The sequence below is a fragment of the Canis lupus genome, chromosome 1 (assembly GCF_011100685.1).
Source record: "Canis lupus familiaris isolate Mischka breed German Shepherd chromosome 1, alternate assembly UU_Cfam_GSD_1.0, whole genome shotgun sequence".
NCBI lineage: Eukaryota > Metazoa > Chordata > Mammalia > Carnivora > Canidae > Canis > Canis lupus.
This window is the reverse complement of record NC_049222.1, coordinates 11,373,701-11,393,437: the sequence shown is the minus strand read 5'-3', so window position 1 is coordinate 11,393,437 and position 19,737 is coordinate 11,373,701.

Here is a 19,737-nt window from a genome sequence, read left to right as displayed (position 1 = left end):
CTGTGCTTAGAGACGTCTTTCTCAGCATCCAACACCCTCATCCTTGTTGATCAAACTCAGCCTTCTGTCTGTGGTTGATGTTGGGTGCAGGTTTAATGTACTGCCTGCAGCTGCAGATAACCACATCAATATATATCATATCATACAGATCATGTGATAGAATGTTAAACCTTACATTCTTGCCTCCCCGTGTGTTGTAGAGAATTTCTCTTTGACTTTCCTTCATCCACAGTCTTTCCCTGTGCCTTGCCAATGAGTGGCCTTGTTATGTCCCTCCCAGCAATGCCAGATTTGCTGTATAAAACACCATTTTGGAGGGAGCGATAAGATCACTTCACATCTTCACAATTGCTAATCATCTTTGAGTCTTGTGCCTCCTTCTGGATCTTTTGCTCTGCAGGAATGAAGTGTGGGGTTATTTGGCGGGGTTTTGTGTCTATCTCTCTTGCAGTAAGTGACATGCTCCTTGGAGCCTTGCATGAGAGAATGATTTCTTCCCACTCCCCAGTGTTGGAGACCTTTAGTTTTATGCAAGAACACATTTAGAGAAGCAGGCAGTGTGGTGTTTGCATCTTGCCTGCTATCTGTGATTAACTCCATTGAGTCCTGTAGGCAAAGGATTGTTGCTCCTACCCCAGAGGAGTGGGCCATGTTTCTTTCCTAACTGGCCTCAAAGGCTGTTAATCACCCCCTGCTCATCTGAGCCACTCAACATTTACTCCCTACAGTCTTTTGCCCTACACTCAATTTCTCCACTAAGCCCCCATGGGAAATGAGATTTCAAATGATATGGTGCTATATGGCTGAGTGAGGGCAGTCATTAAGTGCCTTCAGCAACTTCAGATTTATTAGTTCCCACTTGACTTTTAGCCAAGTTCAATCTCACCTCTTTGTATTGTGGCCAGGACAGTTCCAGATTGCCATGGATGAAAAAAAAAAAAAATGTCCTTTCATTGCTTGGAAGAATTCAAACCTCTTTGGATTTCAGATTCCTTCAATGCCTTTAACTTCAGTTTTCTAAGAGGAATAAGAGTTGTTATGAACTCTTAGTAAAATGGCTTATCTGTTTCTTTCTCATTGTCAAATTAGAGGCAACCTTTTTTTTTTTTTTTTAAGTCTATTTTCTTAGAAGTGGAGGTCCATCCACAAATTGTGGTATGTTCTGTGTTCATTTTCATTCGGTCTGAAATATTTTTAAATTTCCTTTAGGATTCCTTTATTCGACCCTGAGTTTATTTAGAAGTATGTTGCTTTAATTACAGACATTTGTGGATTTTCATCATATTTTAATCGTAAAATTTCTAATTTAATATTATGGTCAGAGAGTATGCTCCAGATTATTTTAAATTTTCAATTTTTATTAAGACTTGTTTTGTGACTGTACATTATTATTTGTAAATATTACAAATGCACTTCAAATAAGTATATATTTTACAGTTGTTGGCTGTGGCCTCTTATAAATGTTCACTAGACCAAGTCGGTTGATAGTGTTAAAAATCTTCTAAACTTTTACTGACTTTTCTTTTTTATTTTTTCTGATTTTCTGTATTTTTCTTCTTGTTTCTGTAATTTAACAATAATGTTTCTTAAAATATCCAACTGTATCTGTAGATATTTGTACTTCTCCCCTTAATTATGTTGATTATTGTTTTGTGTATTTTGAAACACTCTCTTTTAGGTGCATAAATATTTAGATCTTTAAACAGTTTTAAGTATTCTTGATGAATAACTTCATTTAAACATTACATGTCTTTCTCCATATCTGGTAAAATTCTTTGTCTTAACAGTTTTGGCTAAAACAGACATATCAGCTCCCTTAAGGTTTGCAGTGTGTAATTTTCTCAAATATTTTACTTTAAAACAATCTAGTTTTTATATATACTTTTGAAAAGATTTGTTTATGTATTTGAGAGAGAACATGTGCAAACAGGGGGAGGTAGGAAGAGGGAAAGGGAGGGGAGAGAGAGAAACTCAAGCAGACTCCATACTGAGCACAGAGCCCTATGCAGGGCTCCATCCCACAACCCTGAGACTATGACCTGAGCTGGAACCAAGAGTTGGATGCTTAACCAATTGAGCCATTCAGTCACCTTTAGTCCTTTTTATTTAAATATTATTCTTTGCAAAAAATGTGGTTAGACTCTTGTTTTTAAGTCAGAAATCTGTGCTGTTTAGTTAGATGGTTTTGTCTGGCTACATACACATACATCTAAATACATATGAATAAATTATATATAATTATTTATGTAATATATGTATTTGTGATATTTTTATATTTTGTCTCTAAATATCATTTATGGTTTGTTTGTTTGTTTAAATCAGATATTTACTCTTCCTCAATTCTTTCCTGGTACTTGTGATTCCATTTGTTATCATTAATTTGGCTTTAATTTTTTTTTTCTTAGCATTCCTTATAATATGTGTTCTGCTAGGGATAATGAACCTTAGTTTTTTTTCTTAAAATGTGTTTCTTTTATCTTAATGTTTCACACATTAGTATCATCTTATCATTTTTTCTTATGTTTAAAAAGTTTTGAATCTCTTTACCTGTCTCTTTATTTTCAGTATTTCCACAAAACTCTATTTCAAATGTGTTTCTTAAGAGATGAAATATAATTGGGTGTAGAGTTTTAACCCTTCTTAACAGTCTGTGTTTTTTACCACTGTCCCAGTGGTAAAAATCAAAGCTGTTCACATGTAGTTTAATAAATGACATATTTGATTGAATGCGTTCCAACTGCCTTAATTTATTATTCATTTTATTCTGTTTATTCTTTTTTGCCTCATTGCTGCTGATTTGGTTAAATTGCTATTTGTTACTTTTTTCCCCATTGTCAATTTTTAAATTCTATACTAGTTTTCTGTCCTGTCAATGGTCACTTACCCTTTCAAGATAATCATATGTATTCATTATACAAAAACAAGTTACGTTTATTACTCTCAAAAGATCTTCTATGCACATACTTATGCTCTGTAATCTCCATTTCCAATTAGATGCAACTTTTAGAATATTTATGGTCTTAATGTCATTCTGGACATCTTTCCATCTACACATATGTTACTGTTTCCATTTTCTCCAATTATTTTGTTGAATGGAATACTTATTTTAATAACAAGTATAATTAGAATTTTCTTTGAAATAAGTCCCTTTCATACTTATTGAGCATTTTTTACACATTCCAACAGACTATATCTTGCATGAATGAATGCATGTACATATATATGAATATATATACCATTTTTTATTTCCATTAATAATTCATTTTCTTATCATTGCTTACTTTATCATATATTTTCTAATTCTATACTTAAGGTTTAATAACGACTAGCCATTTTATTTTATCTTCATTTCCAAACCACATTTTTTGTTCCATCTATTTTTTTTTCTAATTAAAATTTTGTTCACAGGAAAACCTCATGGGTGCTAGAATATCCATGTTAATTCATGACTAAGAATGACTCTGTAGCTTTGATTTCTACAAGGAAGTTTGTATATATACTTCTTTCTCTAAAGCCTTTGAAGATAATACTCCTCAAGCTATGTTGTAGCATCAAGTGTCGCTATGAAAAAATTGGGAGCTAAAATTATTTTGTCCTTCTCACATATTACTTTCTCCATTTTTATATGAAGATTAGATGCATATAATCTAAAGCCAAAAGAAATCAACAAATGGAGGTGCACACTTCCAATGCAAAACTGGTAATAAAAGGTTATCTAGAATTGCTATTCTGTGGTCATCAAGTACTCAGATTCTTCCTATTTTCCTCTTGTACCAACATTGGTGCATGACTTTGAAATTCAAGTTCACCTTGTAGTTCAGAATAGCTAATGCAAATTCAACTATCATGTTAAAATTTTTTATAAGAAGAGAGAGTAAGAGAGGAAGAGCCAAAGTGACCACATCCCAGCTGATTTTTTTGTGTTTATATTTCTCTCATGCTAAATAAAACAAAGCCAAACTAAACAGTGCAGGCACACAGGGCCATGCCATGCAGAGCACCCCTCTCTTCTGTTCCCTTACCCATGGTGCATGATTAAAGATATCTGATGGAGTTCAAAATCCACAATTTTAGCAGAAAGAAGTGGAAATGTGAAAAGAGCAAATGAGAGTAACTAGCTAAGTCAATTATCTCTAGACAGTCTTCCCAAAAGCTTATCCCAAAAGTTTGACTTCTATTAATTGATCACCCCTAGCTGCCAGCAAGGCAGCAAGTGGGAAATGAAATCCCTTAGACATGCTTTTTGCCACACAGAATAAAACTGGAGCCTGTTGTTAAGGAAGGAGAAGCCCTAGAAAACTATGTGCCTCTACCTCGTTTGCATATCCTGCGTGAATGACTTTCTGACATCCTTTTAGTCATCCGAGTTCAACTTTTTCATTAAGATATATTCATTGAAATACACGGTAGACATGGAGGCCACTTTGGTTTTGTTTTTGTTTTCATGAAAATAGCATACCCACTTACCTAATCTGTCATAGTTTTTAAACTTGTACTAACCGGCTTTTAAGCTTTGCCAACTCCCTCCTCTCTCAAGCTCAGCAATCACGGCCTGGAGGCAATTAGAAGCATTTGCCATCTTTGCCAGGACTTCACTGCCTTTTTATGGCAAGGCACCAGGATTATTTCCCACTATCTCTGCATTTTCACAACCACTGTTCATCAGTGATTCAACATACATATAGAAGCAATTGGATTTTTGACCCTGAGAATGTTCCAAGTTACAGACTCCCTGGCAACTTCTTTTGTAAACCATAGGCAGAGAGTTTCTCCTTCGGCAAAATGGCATTTCCTTCTATCTCTTTTAGTAGATTAGAAAGATGCAGACTCAATTTATTTTTCACAGATAGGGTTTGGTTGGAAACATCCAGAACGAGCCAATACACACTGAATTTTTCACACATTTCACAATATATCAGCCCCAGGAATCAAAGCTTTTCCTTCCAAAATACTGAAGGTAGCAATTTGACCTACTGTTTTGCTATTGCAAAATGATGGTCACCAGCTTTGCAGCCTGCACAACTATATTCCCTCTCATATGTAGTCTCACCTCTTCCAGTTATCTAGTCCTCTAATCTGTTTTCTGTTCTTGGCAGTACAGCCACAACTGGTACTCAGTGTAGGATGAGATTCACCTACATAGGATAGAAACCCCTCCCCCAAAAGTGGTTTAAGCAAAGCAGAGCCTTGATTGTCTCTCCTGCAAATAATGGTCAACCTAAGTAGGCTACCTAGGATAAATATTAGCTTTGTTTTCAACGTAATTATTGCATGACTTCTATCCTCAATGTTATCTCTTTGTCCAAGACAAATTCTGGGTTTCCAGCTCCAAGTCTGTATGTCTGGAAGAAAGAAAGGGTTACAAGACAAAAGGGCTTATGTGCCAACTGACCCAGCAATCTCAAAGTGCTTCCAAATACATCCCCCATAAAGCCTACTATATTTCATGGGTCACGACAGTTAGAAGGAAGTCTGCAAAAAGCAATCTTTTCATTAGGTGAACCACTAACTAGTATACACCATTAGACAATGTTTTATCTCCCCCTGCTTTTGCTTTGTGAATGAGATTGAGATTCTTTTACACTTGAAGAGAAATCACTTTGGGAGTGTATGCAGTTGTATTATGATTGAGTTAAATTAAATTTTCCTTATATAGTAAACCCTTTTATACCTTCATATTAAAATATTGTTTTGCATTTGTTTCCTTCCATTTTCACTGAATTTTATTTCTAATCACATTTTTTAAAGATTTTATTTATTCATTCATGACAGATGGAGAGAGAGAGGCAGAGACAGGCAGAGAGAGAAGCAGGCTCTATTCAGGGAGCCTGATGCGGAACTCGATCCCGGGACTCCAGGATTAGGCCCTGGGCTGAAGGCGGCGCCAAACTGCTGAGCCACCCAGGGATCCCCTCTAATCACATTTTTCAAAACTCTCTTCCTTAGTAATATCAGAATATTCCACATCTCTTCCTGTCTTTATCCATAAGCTTATCTACAATAATTTTCAGTGGTTTTTAAAATTCTTTAATTTTGAGGGTGGTGTTTAGCAAGCATGTCTATCATGTCCTTGATTTTATTTTCATTCATATTCTTTTTTCTTTTAATACAGTTTGCCTTTATCTCTCTTAATTAAAAAAACCCTCTATTCTGAGATTTTCCAACTCACTTTTTGTTTGTTGGTTGGTTTTGTTTTGTTTATGGTGGGCATCTATTGTTTTGAAATTTCTTTGAACACCTCACAATTTTTCAACATTCATTTTTTTCCTATTTTTCATTATTTGATTAGAGACACTATTCCCTCTCATCTCATTGGAGCTATAAAGAACTTTGTTTTTCTTCCTCTGTTTCTTTTTGTTTATTTATATATATATACATATATACCATTTTGTTGTTTAATTGAAGTATAATTAACATACAGTGTTATATTAGTTTCAGTTGCACAATATAATGATTCAGCAATTCTACATATTTCTCAGTACTCAGCAAGGTCACTGCATTCTTAATTCCCTTTATCTATTTCATCCATCTCAAAACCCACCTTCCTTTTGACAACAACCAGTTTGTTCTCTGTGTTTAAGAACCTGGATTTTTTTGTCTTTTTTTTCTCTTTGCTCATTTGTTTGTTTCTTAAATTCCACATATGAGTGAAATCATATGGTATTTGTCTTTCTCTCACTGATTTATTTCACTTAGCATAATACCTAGCTCACAACAACTTTGAGTTGTTGTGAATGGAGAGATTTTATTCTTTTTCATGACTGAATGATATTCCATTGTGTGTATATACCATATCTTCTTTATCCATTCATCTATCAATGGACACTTGAGTTGCTAGCATATCTTGGCTATTGTAAATAATGCTGCAGTAAATATGGGGTTGCATATATTTTTTCTAATTCGTATTTTTATTTTCTTAGATGCACTCCTTCATTTTCCCTAAACTTTTTAAAGCCCATTTCTGCAAATTTTCATATATATAATTCATTAACTTGATTACTAATTATTAGTTTTTTTTAAAACATTTTATTTATTTATTTATTCATAGACACAGAGACAGAAGCAGAGACATAGGCAGAGGGAGAAGCAGGCTCCATGCAAGGAGCCCAATGTAGGACTCGATCCCGGATTCCGGGATCAGGACCTGAGCCAAAGGTAGATGCTCAACCTCTGAGCTATCCAGGCATCCCTATTAGTCAGTTTTGAATATAACTGAAGAAAAATATAGACACACAGAGAGAAAATAGTCTCTCTACTGAACCAGATTAGTTTTAAAAAACTACAAAAAAAAAAAACCTGATTCATCAAATTGATCATTTTCTTTAATTCAAAGGCAAGGTTTTACTTAGTTTTATTATTCTATAATTTAGTGTGGATCATAATTCAGCCATTCTAGTTGCATAATCTTTCTCTTGTTATCTGTCAATAATTTTCTTTCCAGCAAATTCCTTGTCTTGAAGCCTATATAAATTTTATACTATTGCAAGTTTCTTTGGTATCAAATAGAACCTCTCTATGGACAGTCTCTTCTGCACGCCTTTTATTCTTAATGCACAGCACAGGGGTTTGTGGATACACATTTTTAAGATTTATTAAGATGTAATGATCACATATAGTACATCTATTTAGAGTGTATAATTCAATAGTTTTGAGAAACATTTTACACAGTTTGCAATCATCACCATAATCTCTTGAATTTTTGTGTGTTATGTGTGAATTCAAGCACCACATTGAGGGTGGAATCTACTTTTTTTCTGAATTTTTATTTAAATTCTAGTTAGTTAACATATAGTGTAATATTGGTGTCAGGAATACAATTTAGTGATTCATCACTTACATATAATGCCCGATGCTCAACAGAACAAGTGCCCTCCTTAATACCCATCACCCACTAGCTTATCCTTCATCAACCACCCCACCAGTAACCCTCAGTTTGTTTCTTATAGCTAAGAGACTCTGATGATTTGCTCTCTTTTCCCCCCCTTCTCCATGTTCATCTGTTTTGTTTCCTAAATTCTACATATGAGTGTAATCATATAGTATTTGTCTTTCTTTAACTTGTTTCACTTAACACAATATACTGTAGTTTCATCCCTGTTATTACAAATGTTTCATTCCCTTTGATGACTGAGTGATATTCTGTTGAATTTAAATAGTGCTTCTGCCTCCATTCACCAGAGTGTGGGTTCTTTCCATAATTTGGCTATTGTTGATAATGCTGCTATAAACATTGTGGTGCATATATCCCTTTGAATCAGTATTTTTTGTATCCTTTGGTAAATACCTAGTAGTGCAATCACTGGGTGGTAAGGTAGTTCTATTTTTAACTTTTTGAGAAACTACCATATTGTGTTCCAGAGTGGTTACATGAGTTCCCATTCCCACCAACAGTGTAAGAGGGTCCCCTTTCTCTGCTTCCTTACCAACATCTGTTGTTTCCTGTAATATTAATTTTAGCTATTCTAACAGGTGTGAGGTAGTATCTCATTGTGGTTTTGATAGTATTTCCCTGATGATGAGAGATGTTGATCATCTTTTCATGTGTCTGCTGGCCATGTGTATATCTTCTTTGGAGAAATGTCTGTTCACATCTTCTGCCCATTTCGTAACTGGATTATTTGGTTTTGGGGTATTGAGTTTGATAAGTTCTTTATATTTTTGGATACTAACCCTTTATCAGATATGTCATTTGATATGTCAAATATCTTCCCCCTTCCCATAGGCTGCCTTTTAATTTTGTTGATTTTTTCCTTCACTGTCCAAAAGCCACTTATCTTGATAAAGTCCTGATAGTTTAATTTGCTTTTGTTTCTTTTGCCTCCGGAAATGAATCTAGTAAGAATTTGCTACAGCCAAGGTCAAAGAGGTTGCTGCCTGAGTTCTCCTGTAGGATTTTGATGGATTCCTGTCTCACACTTAGATCTTTCATTCATTTTGAATTTATTTTTGATACAAGTTTTTAAAATTTATTGAGATATATTGTCATATACAATGCACTCACTTGTAGTGTACAATCCAGCAGTTTTGAAAAACATTTTACAGAGTTTACAATTATCATAATCTCTTTTGAATTTTTTATTACGCCTAAGAGAAACCAACTACACTTTAGTCATTATTCCATAATCCTCTACTATCAATGCCCTCTCAGTCATAGATAACTACAAATTTAATATCTTTGTCTATAGAATTGCCTGTTATAGACATTTCATATAAATGAAATCATACTATCTATATATCTATACATCTCTATATCAATCTATTTTTTAAATATTTTATTTATTTATTCATCAGAGACAGAGACAGAGAGAGAGAGAGAGAGAGAGAGAAAGACTGAGAGGCAGAAATGCAGGCAGAGGAAGCAGCAGGCTTCATGCAGGGAGCCCAACGTGGGACTCGATCCTCGGTCTCCAGGATCATGCCCTGGGCTGAAGGTGGTGCTAAACTGCTGCCCCTAACTATTTATCTATCAAGTATTTAATCTGGATTCTTTCACTTGGCATAATGATTTCAAGATTTATCCATGTTGTAAAATATACTAGCACTTCTCCCTGTTTTATTGCTAAATAACATTTCATTATTTGGATATACCATGTTTTTTACTCATTTGTCAATTTATGAACATGTAGGTTTTTACCCCTATTTACCTATTATGAATAATGCTGCTATGAATAATCACATACAGATTTGTGTGAATATATGTTTTCACTTTTCTTGGATATATACCAAGGAAGAAACTGCTGGGCCATATGGTAAATCTATATTAAATTTCCAAAGTCACTGCTTCATTTTTCATTTCAACCTATAATATATGAGTGATTTAATTTCTCTACCTTCTTGTACACACTTCTTACTATCTGTTGTTTTCATTGTAGTCATTCTAGAGACTGCAGTTATAAATATCCCATTGTGGTTTTGATTTGCATTTGTTTGAAGTCTCAGGATTTTAGACATTTCATATGCTTTTCGGCCACTTGTGTACCTTATTTGGAAAACTAATCAGATTTTTGCCTATTTATTGCGTTATTTGTTGTTTTTTTTTTTTTACTATTGAAATAAGTCTTTTATCAGATATATGATTTGCCAATATTTTCTCCAACCAGACTGTTGTTGCCTTTTCCTTATTTGATGAAGACATCCATTCAAGCACAATTGTTTTTAATTTTGTTGAAGTCCAATTGATTTTTTTTTTCAGTGAAAAAATATTGGTGAAATATTTAAGGAACTCTTGCTGAATATTATGACATGGATATTTATCTATGCAATTTTCTAAGAATTTCATAGTTCTATATTTTACATTTAGGTATTTGAAGCATTTTGAGCTTTGTATTGGTATAAGCTAGGAATCCAACTTCATACTTTTGCATATAGAGATTCAGTTTTCTTGATATTATTGTTTGAGACTATTCCTTTACCATTACTTAGTACTGCCACCCTCATCAAAAATAAATTGACTGTAAGTGAGGGCTTATTCCTGGATTCCCAAATCTATTCTGTTGATTTATATGCCCATTTTCATGTAAGTATCACATGGACTTGATTACTGTAGCTTTGCAGTAGGTTTTGTAATTGGGAAATGTGAGTCCTCCAAATTTGTTACTCTTTTGAAGATTGTCTATTCTGGGTTCCCTGAATATTCATATGAATTTTAGGGCTAGATCATCAATTTCTGAAAAAAAACTTTGCTGGGAGCTTGATAGGGAATGTGTTGAATCTGTAGATCAGTTTGGGGATCATAGTTATCTTAGTTTCCTGCCCATGATTTTAGAAAGTCTTTCAATTTATTAGAAGCTTCTTGAATTTCTGCCAATGATATATTGTAGTATTTAGGGTTTAAGTTTTGCCTTCTTTGTTAAATGTTGTTAAAGTGTTTTATTTACTTTTATGCTATTGTAAATTGAATATTCTGATTTAAATTCATGTTGTTCATTGAAAATGTATCAAAAAATGTTTTTAATATATTAACTCTGTAATCCACAACTTTTCATCAATTAATTTCAATAGTGTTTTTAAAAAATAAATTACTTGTATTTTCTACATACAAGATCACGTGAGTAGAGTTAGTTGTATCTCTTCCTTTCTAATCTATGTGTCTTTTGTATTATTTTCTTCCTGCTCTGGCTAGAGGCTGCAGTACAATATTGAATGGAAGTACTGAGAGCAGAAATCTTTGTCTTGTCCATATCTTGTGAAAACATTTAGCTTTCCAACTAAGGTATTATGTTAGCCATTGGATTTTGGTAGATTACTTTTATCAGATAGATGAAGTCTCATTCCATTTATAGTTGTTGATTTTTTATATCAAGAATGGAGTTTAAATTTGTTAAATGTCCTTCTGTATATGCTAAGATAATCATGAGTTGCTTAAAATATATTCTATTAATGTGATATGTTATATTCATTGGTTTTTGGATGACAGACCAACTTTGTACTCCAAGCATAGACCTCACTTGGTCATGGTACATAATCATTTTTACATACTGCAGGACTTGGTTAGTGTTTTGCTGAGGATTTTTAGTCTATATTTGTAAGAGATATTTGTCTTTAATTTTCTTCCAATTTTTTTCTGTTTTGAGTTTTTTGTCTTCTTTTGGTTTGGGGGTCCTTCCTTCCTATCAGGGTAACACAGGATCCATACAATGAATTAGAAAGTATATTCTCGTTTTTATTTATTTTTCTGTAAAAATTTGCAAATAATTGGTATTAGCTCTTCTTTAAATGCTTGGGAAACCATCAGTGAAGACATCTGGACCCAGGCCTTTTTTAAGAATTTAGCTTTATGATTTCACTATCTGACCATCTTTGTAGATGGATTCTAGAAATATATTCTCAGTTGAGTGAAAGAAAATAAAGAATCGAGTTAGCTAGTCATTTTTTGTCTATTTATTTACTAGTGCACTTAATTAAATTATTTTGTGCTTACTCTATAAGAACACAATTCTTTGGGTTCTGTGCCAGTTTTTGTGTTGAATTTTAGCTAATGACTAAATTTATAGAACTGAAGCTAAAAAGTCTCTATGTCCTTATGTGTCTGTGTCTTATGTCTGTAATTGAAATGGTTTTGCCCTCCTGATAAGTGAATACAAATCTTTTTCTTTCATAAGAAATACATAAAAATTTGATTGTAACATCCCTCATATATAAACCAGCTCTGTTTCAATTGTTTAATAGCGATCTATAAGTCATTCTTAAGTCACCTATTCCTGGGGCACCTGGGTGGTTGAGTGTCTGTCTTTGGCTCAGATCGTGATCCTGGGGTCCTGGGGTCAAGTCCCACATCAGGCTCCCTATGAGTAGCCTGCTTCTCCCTCTGCCTAAGTCTCTGCCTTTCTTTCGGTGTCTCTCATTAATAAATAAATAAATAAAATCTTTTAAAAAAAGTCTATTCCCCAAACTCACTAAATACAAGGAAATAGAATTTGTAATATTTTAATGGGAATTCTATTTCCTAATATTTTAAATATGCTAGACTTCTGATCAAAAGTCCTATTTACAGAAACTCTTAGGTCACTAACAACATGTTTACATAATTAAAAAAAGTTTACATAATTGAAGTAAATATCGCATAATCCTATAACTAGAAAGACTTGAAGATATCATCTATTAAAGGAACCCTTTCTACAGCATCCTAAGAGATGGAAAATAAGGGACTACACTAAGTATTTTGAACTGCTGATAAGTTAAAAATAGATAGGTGAGGAAATCCTTTTTTAATGTCTTCTTTATCTTTAATCTTTGATGTAGTCGAGTCTGCTTTTGCAAATTGAAATAAAGCATTTTAATGATGTTTGATTCTCACAAATATCCCCACCTCAATTCAGAAACTCATATAAATCTATTTAACTTTTGTAGCAATATAATTATTTGCATAGAGTCAATAAGAAATCTGTTCTTTTTGCCAGGATATAATTAGATAAAGCAATTGTGCAATCAAGAACATAGCTGTGGTGCTACATTTGTGGGTAATTCTTATTTAAACAGGTGTGTTAAGCTATTAAGAAACAAAGGTTGACCTTATATGTGTGTCAGTGCATAAAGAGCCTAGCTGGGGAAACATGTATGGGACCTAACTTCCAGGACTGCATGCTCCCAGTAAAGTAAGCAAGGTCACCTCCTGTCAGACGAGGAAACTTGTCAAATTCTGGGAGTCTCAGGAGGAAAGGACTTTATCCACATTTATATATACTGCAGATAAAATGTACTGAGGAATTTTTATTAGCTTGATTTTCTTAGCCACAGTCTAGCAAATAATAGAGGCTTTTAAAATTCCAATCTGAAATTTCTTATGGAAATATCTCTATATAATTCAATTCTAAGGCCTTAATAGTTATTCAGTAGTATTGTGCAGCTAATGATTTGAAAAGTAAACCAAGGAGACATAGCTGGTTATTCAACTTCTGCTACACCCATGGAGGTAATCAGACCAAACCTAATGAAATTTGTCATTCTGTGATTAATCATAATCTCTGGGGACCATTTATGATTACAAAGGGAGAAATTATACAAGAAATTTGTTAAAGATGTGAAAATGTAGGAAGAAGACTACTAGATGTCTTTTCATTGGATTTCTGGACATTGTAAACAGTGTTATATTGTCTAATACAGTAGACATAAAAATTAAATAAAATAAAAAATTCAGTTATATACATTGTGAGGGCCTACTAGCCACATATGGCTAATAGTTGCTGTATTAGAGGCCAGGTATAGAACATCCCCTATTGCAGCAAGTTCTGTGGGGCAGTGTTGGTGCAGGAAATCCTTAGAGGATTTTTTTTTTATTTAATAGGGATTTGTGACTTTGATTGTGTTTCTATTCTCATTCTATTTCCATTGACTCGGATGTTATGAACATGTGCCCTGATGTCTGGTATGCCACCAAGCTAATGTCACTTTTGAGATATTTCTGAACTAACCAGCAACACTAATCCTGTATTATGTATATTAACCATGCAAAACTGTTTTTTGTGCGAAACTTCTGTTTGGGTCAAATGTTCTTGCATGTGCTCTTAACTCTTTCTAAAACGTTCTAGGTGTTCTTCTTACCTTGCTGTTTGTACTAAATTCTACACAATTTTGCCTGAAAGTCTTATCTGACCATCCAGGCTTAGTTGTCTTTGTTTCAATATCTCTTGCTTCCAAAATTTTAATTTAGTTATCTTTTACTTCTTTGCAAATCTCCAATTTGACAGTATATTGCATGAGGATTTAAAATCTGTATAGTGTTCAATTCATTGTCTGGAATCTAGTAAGTACGTGGAAATCATTCTAAAAATAATTACTGTTATAGTATATAGCTGTACAAATCTATCTGAGCAATTATAATGTTTAATTCATTTATTGAGTCTTCTATTTTTCCAGGAAATATGAGTTCCTCCATGTCATAATCAATTTTGTTCCCAGTTCTGGTTCTGAGCCTGCTATATAAAATGTGCTCAGTGTGTATTTGGCGAATATATGATGAATAGATGAATGCCATTGGCAACGTTGTTTTCTAGCTTACTGATTAAAATTCCAATAGACAGAATATAAATATCAACTCCATAATTTAATAATTGTGTCAGTTTGGAGAAACTATTTCCTTCCTTCATATCCTTGTCACCACAAAAAGGGGTACAAATTAGTAAATTATTATTATGAGGATAAATTGTGATAATACATGAAGTATTTAAGACAGTGCTTGGTACTTAACTAGTGCTCATTAATTGCAAAATAGTTTTAGAAAAGTCAAATATTTTAAAACAACATTAAGACTAAAGAAAATAAAATAACAGTGCCTAACATTTAATAGCAGGAAAAAATGTTTTCAATCTATGCACAGAAAACAACACCTTTGATTATTTATGAACTCTCTGCTAATAAATTTGTATGACACTGGATTAGCTGATTCTTCCCCTACGCAAGTTAAATGTCTCATTAGTACAGAAAACAATCTCATTAAAATTAATAATGTATGAAGTTTTAAAAATAAGTACCTCACTATCAAATAGCAAGTCTTATTGAAAATTACATTTTTTCTTTATATTCAATATATTATTCTAATCCCCAAATTATCAGATAAATAAGGCTGAAAGTATTCTCAATAACACTTACAAATGAGGATGTCTATTCATGGAAGAAAAGGTGTATGTTTAAATTTCAATAGGTTAAGGAAAATCCATGATAATTTGGAGAACATCAACTCAATATTTTTCGTTAATGAATTGAAAATAGTTTAGAATAAGCCCAATTGACAAAGACATGCTTTACCAATTAGTAAATGCATTATAGGTAGAAATGATTATTCAGCACAGTTTTGAATGTGGCCTGAAGCAAATGTTAGGATCATAGTTTAATATGGAGCAATATGTGTTGTATAGTTGGAACACTTACATAATTGACCTTGATTATAACCATCCCTCTAAATCTAATCATATTTTCGAATTTTCCTAATGAATAGTTGGGGGAATGAGAAAAATTAAAAGTGGAAATGCACAGCCTTTTTTAAAAATAATTTTCTTAGTTCTTTATAATCCTCAAATTGATGCTTTGTAATATTTGACTATTAGACTGATTTCAGCTCTTCATTCAGGAGTGGGGCATTTATTATATTTAGAAAGTCAGTGATTACAATGTTATGCAGATAACTTTTCTAACTTTCACAATCCAAGTGCAATATATTGACTTTTAGGAGTCCTTGTGTTACAAACAAATACAAAATTTGGAGGTAGAAAGTCTGAAGATTAAATCCCAGCTCCCAAACTCTCTCGGAGCAAGATCTTGGGTGAATCTATTATTATTTATGAATTTATCATTGCTAATAGTTTTAATTTCCCTTACATAAAATTGACATGAAATGTTTAGTTTTTGTGGTAAGATTTATATAGTCAAACATATCTACAAATTATAATACCTAAAAACAATAGGCAGGTATTTTCTCCTCTTACAAAACACTGAATAATAAATAACCATCATAGAGAATGCAGTCAGAGATGATAGATTACATGGTATAAGTGCAAGATACCTTGAACATTTTTTAGAGTATTTAGTGCATTTACATTTATTATAAATAAGTCTAGGTTAAAGTCTGCCATTTGCTATTTGTTTTCTTTTTTCCCCAACTGCTTCTTGTTTCTTTGTTCTTCCCTTCCTGACTTCTTAGAGTATGCTTTTTACTGTTACATATCATTCCCACTATTGACATTTTTAGGTATTTTCCTTTGGTTTAAATTTTTAGTTGTTTCTCTAAACAAGTTTATGATACGCATCCTGCCAGACAGTAAATAATTTTCCAAACAATATAAGAAACTTGCACACTTTAAAGCTAAAAATACAGTGAGTTTAGAAATAAAGGATGGGAAAGATACACTATGTATAGTTTTCATTGTTACTCTGAAACTCATGTCTACTAATTCTAATATGTGGGCTATCTGCACATCTGATTCCACTGCCTATGAATCTCTTGATTATGAGTCATATTTTCTTGCTTATTTTTATGCTTCATATTTTTAAAATTGTATTTTGGACATTGGTTATAAAGGCAGAGTAGAGTTTTAAGCATATATACTTACCCTCTGTCAGGATGCTGTAATAGGGATCAGAGGCAATCACTTCTCTCACTTAGCTAGGTCTGCTGTTGTACTTTAACTTAGATTCGGTTTATCCCAACCTCAGATATTTTGAAGACAGTATCAGGAATCTACATCAGCAGAGTAACCAGCAATCCAAAGACTGCATGTCACCAGTTTCTAAATAATAGCTTATTGCTCAGCTTTACAACCTGGATATAACATCCTCTTTCTTGTTGCCTTGTCCCCAGCTTTCAGCAAGACGCATCTGGAATGTGAGAACATCACATTTGCTGCCATGCAGCTGTAAACATTTATGAAAAACCCAGCTGGTTCCTTTTACCCCCACCATGGAGATTTCATGCCCTCATCCATCAAGCCTCCAGTAATGAAATCCACCCTGAGGACACTCTTCTAACTAGGAAGAGCTCATTTATTTTGAGAATTTAACTTAGCTTTGTGTCTTTAACTGACTGTTATTGTTATGGTGGAAGTGCTACTCTCAAATTTTCTATGCTTTAAAGAGTAGCTATAGTCCTCCCATTTCATTTTTGAGAATATCTAAAATTAGAAAAAAAGCATAAAGTTTATAATATTGAAATATCCTCGTCTTATTTTTTTTAAGATTTTATTTATTTTTTCATGAGAGACAGAGAGACAGAGACACAGGCAAAGGGAGAAGCAGGCTCCACACAGGGAGCCAGATGTGGGACTCGATCTCAGGTCCCCAGGATCAGGCCCTGGGCTGAAGGCTGCACTAAACCACTGAGCCACCCAGGCTGCCCTCCTCACCTTATTTTATAAAAATATTTCTTGCAAAGTTAGTATCTTCCCATAGTATAAAATAATATGATAATAAAAGATCTCTAAGGAAATTCTGCAGTTTTCAGTTTCTACCTCCTGGTCACCTGGATTCTCAGTCCTATTCCCCACAAGTAGCCACTTTCTGATCTTTCAGTTGTTTTTATGAACCATGCATTTGTAGTCATGTCTAAGAAGTCTTTACCTACATGAAGGTCAAACAAGTTTTCAATATGTCTCAGTGGTTTTAGTTTAATTTTAGATCTGTGATCTTTTAGAGTTAATTTTTGTGTATGGTGTGAGGTAAGGACATAATTTGGTTTTGTTTGTTTGTTTTTGCACCATGTTATGTCATTTTCCTCAAATCATTTGTTGTAAATAACTAATCTTTCCCCATTGAACTATCTTAGCAATATTGTTTATGAAGTGATTAATTTTTATAAATTGATCTTATATTCTATATTCTTTGACTTCCTAAACCAGGTTATGAGTTCTGTAGGTATTATTTAATTTATGCATAGATTTATTAATATTTTCTACATACAAATTCATGTTTTCTGAAAATAGAATTTTACTTTTAATTTTTCTTTCTAATCTGTATGTCTTTAAATTTGTCTATTACCCAATTGTACTCCATTCAATTTGAATATGAATAATGACAACAGGTAATTTATCATGTCTGTAATTTTAGAGGAAGATTATTATTTTAGCCATATACTATAATATTAGCTGTTGGGCTTTTTTGTAGATACCCTTTAGTAGGTTAAGAATGTTCCTTTGTGTTTTTAGTGTTTGTGTGTTTTTATAAGTAGTAGGTGTTAGCTTTTTTTTTTATTTAGAAAGTTTTATTAAGAAAGTTATTGGGTTTTGGCCTTTATTTTACTAACACTGTATATATGGTCTCTCCTAAAAAGTATCCTCTATGAACTTAAAAATAAAATATTTTCGGGTCCCTGAGTGGCTTAGTCCATTAAGTGTCTGCCTTCAGCTCAGGTCATGATCCCAGGGTCCTGAGACGGAGCCACGAGTCAGGTTCCCTGCTTAGTGGGGAGTCTGCTTCTCCTTCTCCCTCTGCCCTTCCCCTGCTGTGCTCTCTCTCTCTCTCTCTCTCACACATAAGTAAATAAAATATTAAAAAATATTTTCATCTTTGGAGTAGAATATTTTATAAATGTTGATAAGGCAAAGTTGGTTGATAGTGTTTTTCAATTCTTTAATATCATTACTGATTCTGTGCCTACTTCTATCAATTACCGATAGCAGAATGACAAAGTCTCTAAGATCAATGGTGGGCCTTTTTTTTTTTTTTTTTCTTACTTTGAATGCTCTCGATTTTCATGTTAGCTATTTTGGGATTCCATTGTTAGGAGAAGAAGCATTTGTAATTTTTACATCTACTTGATTATTGAATCTTTTGACATTATGAAAAGTACTATCGGAGTCTAGTGGCATGTTTCATCTTAAAGTATATTTTGTCTTAAATTATTACAGCTGTATTAAGTTAATACAGCTGCTGTAGTCTCTTATACTTAATATGTGGTTAATATGCTTTTTTCTATCCCTTTACTTTTTATTTGTCTGTGTCTTTGAATTTAAGTATGTCTCTCTCTTTTTTTTTAAGATTTTATTTATTTGAGAGAGAAAGAGAGAGAGCAAGCATGAGTGGGGGTTGCTGAGAGAGGGAGAAGCAGGCTCTCTGCTGAGGAGGGAGCCAGATGCAAGGACTCGATCCCAGGACCCTGAGATCGTGACCCAAGCCAAAGGCAGATGCTTAACTAACTGAGCCACCCTGGTGCCCTTAAGGGTGTCTCTTATAGAGAGAAACTATTTAAACTTGCCATTTGGCTTTTTGTTTTCCATTTTTCTCATATATATTTTCTTGCTCTTTTTAAAGTGCTGGCTTTTAATTAAAATAAATATTTTTAGTTTATTATTTGAAATCCTTAACTTATCCCAATGTATTTTGGGTTGAATCTGACTTAATTTCAGTCATATATCAAATGTAGCAGCTTTGTTCCAATGTAGCTTCATTCCTTCCTCCTCCTTGAACATCATTTTCCCTCTGTGCATTACTTCTCTCTGTGTTTCTCTCTCACATCCATAATAAAACTTCAATGCTCTGTTTTGTTTTATTTTTTTAAAGAAATTAATAGAAGAAATGAGAACATAGATTTATGAAGTCTTTCACAGAATTATTTCTGCTCCTCTTTAGTTCTTTCTTGGCTTTAAATTATTCTCAGGTATTATTTTGTTTAAAACTAAAGGACTTCTAGGGTGCCTGAGTGGCTCAGTGGTTGAGCATGTGTCTTTGGCTCAGAGCATGATCCCAGGGTAGTGGAATCGAGTCCCACATCAGGCTCCCTGTGGGGAGCCTGCTTCTCCCTCTGCCTATGTT